The following is a 9396-nucleotide window of genomic DNA, read 5'->3' on the forward strand; positions in this document are numbered from 1 at the left end:
CATGAATTAAAAATGTATACATGACCTGTAAGCATATTTAGCTAAAAATCCTCTGCGGGTTGAGATGAGCCCAACTGTCACTCCATCACAACACCAAAAAGAAGAAGAAATGTGTTAGATCCTTCAGGCAGACGAACATACCTTTACATCTGGATTTCATCACAGGAAAGACGTTTTTGAAATCTAATACATAAACATTATTCCCCATCTCTCTAGTTTTCTTCTCCCTTCACCAGCGGAATAGCGTGTATTTCTTCTGAGCCACTTTAGGGAACTTTTTCCAAACACCCTCAACACCCTGCTCCCGCAGTAGGTTCAGTAAGAGGGCTGACTGGGATTTGGCTTCTGCCATGTTTCATCAAACATGCTGTCTTCAGCCATCACAGCCTGACTGTCTGCCAAACATCTCCTCATAAATAATATTTAGGTACCTGCTACCACTTTCAGATATACAGCTATTAAGTCAGCTTTTTACAGTTGACAAGATGTACTGTTTTATATGGTTCTTGTGGGACTGCTCTATATTGTATTTCACCCCCAAAATTTTTATAATGTCCTGCATTTTGATTGGTTGGGGAATAGCAGAAGGAGGGGCTTGGCCAGGATGCTAGAACTGCAAGAACCACCACTGTACAGCTGCAATCAAGAATGTTACAATTTTGGTGCTGGGGTTGTTGAAAGATGGTTTGAAGAGGTTGATCCAGATGGATACCTTCTATAAAATGAAATAAAACACAATCATAAATATAGAGCTAAATATACAGCTTTTAGAGAATGAACAATACAGGTTTTTTGTCTTCAAATAACCCTGTTTATTTATTTAGTTTGGTACTAGAAACCTTTATCAGTTTATGGAGGATAAACATTTATAAAACTTGGCTAAATTTAACCAACAACCATCATTTGGCAACATTTCTGTCAGCAAAATGCCTAAAATTCTGCCTTGTTCCTAGAATAAACTGTAGTCCGGTTTTGAAAAGGCTTTACTCTAGAAATTTTGCCAAATGGATGTTTTGGTGAAACAATAATTATTTTACTTTGGTTCTCAAGGTAGTGACTAAAAGAGGATTAGAAGCCATTTTAACCTTTAGTTATCATATTTACTGTACCTTCAAAAGAAGACTTCTTTTAAAACTAACTTTAATCAGATCCAAACATGGGTAACAAAAAGCACCACCTGTAAATGCTGATGCTCTTTTAGTTTATCTTTAGGCTGGTAAAAACTAGCGATTAGTTATGCATTTATTTGCATGTGTGTCGTGCCCATTCAGGAACATTGACTCCAACCTAATCCCTTCCTGATGGCTTTTTCTTTAGACACAGATGGAGACTGGAGGTCCTTGACCTCTGACCTGTATCACTAAATCACATCAGTCGTTGGTAGTGATGGCCGCAGGGCCCCATGACTCCAGCAGGCAGATGGGCTGCTGTCGACACACGTACAATTATCTGACACTCACACAACCAGACAGAGACATAAACACCACTGAACAATACTCTTCTAGGGCTCTGAGTGTTCTCTGTGATTTTAGCTCTTTTACTCAACCCACATCAGTCACAGTCTGCAGCTCTGGTCTACACACAGAAATTACATAGAGAGTTATCCTGCAAAGAAAATTCTGAATTGTCCAGATTTATTAGTGTGTTCTGGTTAGACTAACCTAAAACTCAAATCACAGATTGTATATGTAATGTCAGTATGGTTGGGCATCGAGTCTCGAGAATCGATTGGAACCGGGGCTAACATTTGGATTTTCATGGAAGCGTTCACATTTTTGTGTTCTGCTTACTTTCTCTACACTGCCATATTCTTCACTTTTATTTCAGTTGTTTCATGTTTATTAGATTCTGGTGTTTAGGTATTTGTTACTTTCCTGGATTCCAAGGTTAGATGTTTTAGTTTGTATTTTCTTGAAGATCTGTTTTCTCCCTGCTCATGTTATTTTGGTATTCTCATTGTTTACTTATTTTTGTTCACTTAGATGTTTTCTGTTACCTCCCTGCACCCCATGTTCATCTGTGTTAATTAGTCATTCTCCCTCAGTTCTCTTTTGTCCCTCGTCCACCAGCTGCTTCTCATTCCCTTCTGATTAACTCCCTGTGTTCATTGGTCCATTTTCCACCCTGCCTCAGTATTTATACTCCCTGGTTTCTTTATTATCCACTGGTTCCTTCTGTTAACGACTCCCTTTTATCCTGTGTGTAATTCCTACTCAAGTTATCTTACCTGCCTGTGTTCACCATCCTGATCCTTGTAGGTTTAATATCGTTTTTAAAAATCATTTCAACATCTCATGAGGCTCTTTGGCTCAACTCTGAATGTGGGTCCAACACAACCTCAACACTTCCTAACAGTAGAAGTAACAAAGTATAGAGTATATGTAAAAGTATGTGTAATGTATATTTATACATATGGTATTTTAATAGAATTTTTTAAACATCATACATAAGCTTGGATCTCTTGAAGGACATAACACTGACCTCAATGACTGCTACTTTAATGTTTATTTAGGGGTTGCAACAAATTCTGTGACAATGACAAAGATAATCCTTTACCCGATCTGTGCAGGTTTTGAGCTATACCTAATTTTTTTGTCCCTCGAGAGAACCAGACCCTTTAAATGTTGGGATTTGTTGATCAGTCATGGTGACAGTTTAAATAATTTCATCATATTTATTTGACTAATTTATTTGTTGAACGGTTGCACATTTGACCTTTGCTGCTTTGCAACCCAAAAACAGTTATGACAGTAATGACCTGATGTTTTTGTGCAGTTTCAAACCTGTTATCATGTATTATCTTGCAACCTCAAACAAAAGCAGCTAGCCAATCTTTTTAACTCTGCTTAGAACACATTGTTTACATGAGAAGCAGCTGAGCAGAGCTAAAATGTGTGCTTAGTTTCCTCACGCCGACATGCTGCTTGCCCACACTGCTCTCCTATGGAGGTCCGCACTTTGTTGTCCTCTCAGCAGGTACCTGCATGCTTTGCATAGCTGTCTCAAAAGTTTTGAGAGCAGCTTACCATCTCTCTCTGTCTGTTGGTCTCCGTCTCTCTGTGTGTCTCCCTGTGCGCTCGTACCGCCGTTGCCTCATTGCCAAGAGATGAAAAGGACCGAGAACTGGGAAGATGGAGCAAGAAGAAGAGGCTGCCTTACAAGAGGAGGATGAAAGAGGACTGAGATCAGAGGGCAGGACAGCCCAGCATGGGGGCAATGAAATTTGTTTGGCATACTTTGGATTTTTACAGCTATTGTGTGATGCCAATATCCTCTTTGTTTATAGCCTCTCAGTTTAAAGAAAAGTACTAAATCCTGCATAAAAAGAAAATCCCTTAAGTAGCTGGTAATTACTTGTCTTGTCATTTGATTAATGCTGTTGATTACAACAAAATAATCAATAAGTATGTATTTTCTTAAAAAAAACAGTTATTTTATTAATAAAACAAGAGAGAAAATTGGATAATTAAGTCAGGATATGAATCTTTGACCAGTTTTTCATCTGCACTCAACCGAAAGCTTTAGAGCGGATTACATGACGCAGACAGAAAACTGCTGCAGCCAATAAAGTCTCTTTTTCACTGTGAACATCATTATAGACAGTGAAAAACACTTTGTTAAGAAAATGACCGATTTGGTAGATCAGAAAACTGATTTGTATGGTATATTATATAGCTTTGCAAGCCATGCACATGAAAACAGATCAATGTTTTTTTTCTTTTTAATTGCTGGGCAACCCACTGGGAGTTACAGCTAACATAAAATTACAGACAGCACATCAACAACAGGTATTGGGAGTTTGCACTAACACTAATATTTTGCAAAATGAAGATGATTTTTGCTATTTGCCAAATGAGAAAAAGAGAATGAAGCATCGAGATGAAGAAGAAAGGCCACAACAGAGTGGTTGTCAGAAAAATCAATAGACTCAAAGAAAGTTGGCTTAACAGTTCCCGATGACGAGAAGCAGTAGTCTGAGTCAGGGACAAAGACGGCTGAGAGGGGGCATAAAAGTCACCAAGAGAATAATAGTCAAACCCTCCATTTCTGCTACCTGTATGACCCCTTCTCTTTTCCAATGGTTATAATTAGTCTGACAGAGAGTAGTATCCCAATCCTTGCGGTTTTTAGTATAAAAATGACCATCAGTGGGACCCTTTGTGAGGTGCCTTGTGACGACATTGTTGTAAATAATTGCCGTTTAACTAAATAATCTGAACTGAAACTATCTGTGTAGTTATGCTGCTATAGGCCTAGCCTGCTGGAGGACATAATGACCACTTTCACCCTCTTCGCTACATTCTCACACTACTATCTAATTCTGCATTATTTGCTGTTATTTCAGTTTTTAACTTAATGTTCTCCCTCTTTTCTCTTCCTAGAAGCTACACCTGGCCTGACTCTGTGTCTACCTGTGACACCTTTCTGGAGAAGGGCATCGTCCAAGCTTCTGCTGGCAACAACTTAATGCTCACCTTCTACCGATGATCCACATGGCCCTGTCTTTCAGTGTTTAACCCTTTCTCTCTCCTAGATATAGCAATTGACTGAGCTTAACTGTAACTAACTCTATGGGCTCTTTTTCAGAGTCTAACCTTGAAAACTGGCTCAGAGTTTATCTGTTCTTTCTTTCTAGGTGAAACGACTAAAGGAGCTACGTCCATTAACATTTACTTCTCCTTCCCATAGAAAGTACTCCTGGATCAGTGCTTCTTTGTTCTCTTTGTGTCTCTGCTCTGTTCTCTCAAACCCCCAGTCGGTCGTGGCAGATGGCCGCTCACACTGAGCCTGGTTCTGCTGGAGGTTTCTTCCTGTTAAAAGGGAGTTTTTCCTCTCCACTGTCGCTACATGCATGCTCAGTATGAGGGATTGCTGCAAAGTCAACGCCAGTGACTGTCCACTGTCTCTACATGCTCATCCGGGAGGAGGGAATGCTGCAAGTCACTGACTGGATGCAATCTGCTGGGTTTCCTTAGACAGAAAAACTTTTTATCCAATTTGAATAAATAACTAACTCTAACTGCACTGTTCAATTGTTAGGATTAATTGGAATGTATGTACCTGACTGTTGTGAAGTGCCTTGAGACAACATATGTTGTGAATTGGCGCTATATAAATAAACTGAATTTAATTGAATCAAAGCAGTGGGCCAGAAAGATGAGTCGTGGTGGGACAGCCTGGAGATCCTGAGAGAGAACATGCTGGACAACATGGCAAATATTTCAGGCCAACTGGTCCTTTCCACCTACCCTGAGAGCATTTGCCTGCCCCTGGTGTACTGTCTTCTACACTGGGTGGTGTGCCCCTCAGCAGAGACCCAGGACCCCTTCCCTACCCTGGGCGCCCATAGTGCTTTGTCACCTCAGAGACTGGTTCTGAAGACGTTAAGCAAACTAAGCATTCAAGATAACAATGTGGACCAAATCTTGGCCACTCGGAGAAGATGTACGGGAACCAGGTGCGGTTAATCAGAGACAGAAAGGTTGCGGCCTCCAGGGAGATGGCTGTCATCCTAACTGGCCAACCTGTCCCAGAGTGACAGTCTTGCAACCCGGGCAAGCGCTGTCCAGAAGGGCAGTGTGAGCAACTTGCTCGGCTTCCTGGTGGACTCTTTTGCTGCCGCCCAGCTACAACAAAGCCAGAGCTCTCTGCTGCACATACAAGGGATGCCCTTCGAGCCCACCAGCCCAGACATGATGCGACGAGCTGCTTGGGCTCTGCACGCCTTACCCAAGGTGGAGGAGATCCACTCGGAGTTTACGCTACAAGAGTTGCATCTCCTTGACATTTCTGTGTCTCCCCAAATGAACTCGCTGGTTTCTCATGTTATCTGTGATGTACTCTTCTTGATCGGCCAGTCATGACAGCTTTAGAGGGCTCTAGAGTGGCTTAGTTCTTTGAGGGGTTTCTTCTCTGGGCAAACCATAAAAGGAGAGTTCATGTGAGTGGCTTTAATGTATAAAACGTTTTTTTTTAAATCCTCCAGATTCCATTCAGTGTGCCCTCCACAGCCCAACCCTCCTTAAGAGAGGGTCTCACGGAGCTGCTGTGGACTGTGAACCATAGGTGCCGACAAGGGGCACTCTACTCACATTCTGAATGCCAAATATATGACACAGAGCCGAGAGCGCCATTGTTAGGAGACTGTTCTGCCCTTGGGCAGGGGGTGTGCGCGAGAATGCTTTTTAATAAACATAAAATAAATGATTAATTGAATAAATAAATGTTGTTGTCTTGCTTACAGTGAGTTTGGGAGATGCAGTGTGCCCTAGCCCCTCCTTCGAGGGCTCAGTGAGTCTGTAGCCGAGTTGAAACAGACTGATAAGTGACCTATTGGTTTTAGTTGCTGTAGTTGGATCCTCACCAGTCAGCCCGACAGTAGACTGTGCTGTCACTAAACACCTGTGCAGTGTACAGTAGATTGTAGGACATTTTCTATGCTGTAGTAAACACAAGAATTAATCATGAACCTAAACTACAATGAATTAACTAAAATAACAGCAACTGAAGGTCATAAACAACAGGGAGGAAATCTAACAAAATATAAATGTACATAGAGTAATAACAAGAAAAAACTGCAAAGAAATTACAGGAGAATGAGGAAACTAAATCTCCAAACACAGGCTGATTATGACAAAACCCATCTGTCATTTTGAAGAGTCTGTGATCAGTGTAAAATAATTCAGTCCATGGTCAGACCAATCTGTACATCAGAGTGCTAAGAGAGATTTGAGTTTGTTCAACAATACCTCATGACTGATGCAGTATGTAGTAATATACCACAGAATGACCAGAACCTTTGCTTTTTCTGCTATTTTCCTTCCAGACTGCAGAATGTGAGGCATGATGTGGAACATATACTGTCTCCCTGGAAGAGAACATTTGTCAAACGCTGTCATTTTGAGACCAAATCCATAACAAATCACTACAACTATGTTCCATGTGTGTGTTACAAAACACACACACACACACACACAGATTTATACGGAATCTTAACATTTCCACTTCCGTGTTACTCTTTCTGCTGCCATTGTGTCTTATTTATCTTTCCCTCCTATCCCAAACATGGGAAAACTCCCCATGATGCTTTCATTTGATGCACAAAAGGACCCCCATGAGCCAAAGTCTTCTCTCCATTCTTCTGTTTTGCTTTCTATTTCTCCGAAACCTGAAAGTTCTCCTGTTTCTTTTGTTTTGGATCTCCTTCTTCTTCTGTTCTGACACATACTTTTGGGACGTAAATGGATTTAGTTAAACATCCTTTGTCCTCACGTCAGTGGTTCTACGTCACAGGAATGGAGGTTTTGCATTGGAGCAAAGAGCTACACTCGAAGATGCATTTGTTGGCTTTTTGTGTGCAGCTGAAGATATTCCCAACAAGCTTCTTATTTAAGCAGTGATGTCACTCCTGCAGTTTTATCTGAGGCAGAGTGGTGCTCAAAAGGGAAAGATCAATTAAACAGAGGTTAAATTTGTGTCCAAAATATAAAAACAGTAGGCTGGAGCATAAACTTCCAGTTCAGATTTCTTTCTAATTAAGTACACAAATAAAGACAAAGCTATGCTATCCTTTCAATAATACCCCACTTCGCCTGATGAGGTCATTGCTAATGCAAAAGATAAAAGCAAAGCAGCATGTGCTGCCCTGACTGGAGCACTTTTAAGTAAATCCCCAGAGCAATGTGGAGCAGGCACTGTAGACCCTGATAAAGAGCCGTCTGTATCAGCGGCGTGCCCACCCTGAATAAAGCCTCCATTGTTTCCTTCAGGTGTGTGTTTGTGCGTTTCAGGGGCAGTTGGCAGAAAGGCACGGAACAAAGCGAGGAGGGAAAGTGAACACCTCGAGTCAGCATTTGCAGGGAAGGGGTCAGGACGACAGGTATGTAGGAAGCAGGTGGAGACAATGGGGTGAGATATTGAAATGCATTTTACAGATATACAAAGGTGGGTAGGATTTAACAATTAATGAGGTATGTAGATGATATGAAGTCAGCGAAGCTAGACAGGAAATATATACTTTTAGCATGTTTCCCTGCTGGTAAAATCTGTTGAAGCCTTTGGGATTTTGTGCTTTTAATTAAGTAGACATTTAAAACAGGTTGTACCACAGATAATGGTTCACAGATGGCCCCTAAACCTCATGAACTGTAAGACAATAAACTGGAACAACCCTTGTTTTATTTGCCAAGTCTCTTTCTTATGGTGGACACATGAACACTGACCTTAACTGAGGCAGGTGAGGCCTGCAGTTCTTCAGATGTTGTTGTCTGGTCTTTTGTGACCTCTTGGATGAGTTGTTGCTGCGCTCCTGGGGTAATTTTGGTTGGTCAGCCACTCCTGGGAAGGTTCAGCACTGTTCCATGATTTCACCATTTGTGGATGATGGCTCCCATAGTGGTTCACTGGCATCCCAAAACTTTAGAAATGACTTTTTTACCTTTTCCAGAATGATAGATCTCATTTACTTTCTTTCTCATTTGTTCCTGAATTTCTTAGGCTTTGTCAGGCAGTGATTTCTTGATTAAGATCAGGTGTGACAGTAATCAGGCCTGGGTATGGCTAGATAAAGTGAACTCAGGTGTGATAAAATACAGTTATGTTTTAATGGGGGGAGCAATCACTTTTTCACACAGGTCCTTGTAGGTTTGGATTTTGTTCTCCCTTCATAATAAAAGCCTTAATTTAAAAACTACATTTTGCGTTTACTTGTTTTGTCTTTTACTAATATTTAAATTACTAATTATTTAAAAAAAAATCAGGAAGGGGGTAAACACTTTTTCACACCATTATATCATGACTTTATTATCTACTTCTATCTTCTACTCATTTTCTCTTAAAAAGCCCCTCAGTTAAGGAAATTAATTATTAAAAGCTCAAATTGTGTACAACCACATTCTCTTTCATCTTAGTCACCTCCACTCAGTCTCAATGTGCCAATGAGAAAACAAATATTAACATGTTGGGACATCCAAATCTTCTGACAAAGTTGTTTCTGTTGATGCCTGTTGCAAACCTGTTTTGGTGTATCTTACATCTAGTGTTGTAAAAAGATATTTGTTTGCATTAGTCAAACTATAATTTCTCACATCATGAAATTAATGTTTTTAGCAGACAAAGATAATAATAATCTGAGTGGATGCAAATTGCAGTTTTCAAATGATAATATATACTAGGTAATACGCTCATCGGCCACCTTATTAGGTACACCTTGCTAGTACCGTGTTGGACCCCCTTTTGCCCTCAGAACTGTCTTAATCCTTCGTGGCATAGATTCAACAAGGTACTGGAAACATTCCTCAGAGAGTTTGGTCCATATTGACATGATAGCATCACACAGATGCTGCAGATTTGTCGGCTGCACATCCATGATGCAAATCTCCCGTTCCACCACATCCC

At 40.7% G+C, this 9396-nt stretch overlaps 1 protein-coding gene across 1 annotated transcript in view; it reads right to left on the minus strand.

The window, feature by feature from the left end:
* The window catches only part of LOC124862164 (testis-expressed protein 2-like), a 67679-nt gene extending 59308 nt beyond the window's left edge, over positions 1 to 8371 (minus strand). The window contains exon 1 of the mRNA XM_047355980.1: positions 8223 to 8371. The gene's annotated coding sequence lies outside the window, so the exon portion shown is untranslated. The remainder of the gene's footprint in view (positions 1 to 8222) is intronic.
* Between the last annotated feature and the right edge of the window lie 1025 nt (positions 8372 to 9396).

This window comes from Girardinichthys multiradiatus, chromosome X, assembly GCF_021462225.1.
Source record: "Girardinichthys multiradiatus isolate DD_20200921_A chromosome X, DD_fGirMul_XY1, whole genome shotgun sequence".
Lineage (NCBI taxonomy): Eukaryota > Metazoa > Chordata > Actinopteri > Cyprinodontiformes > Goodeidae > Girardinichthys > Girardinichthys multiradiatus.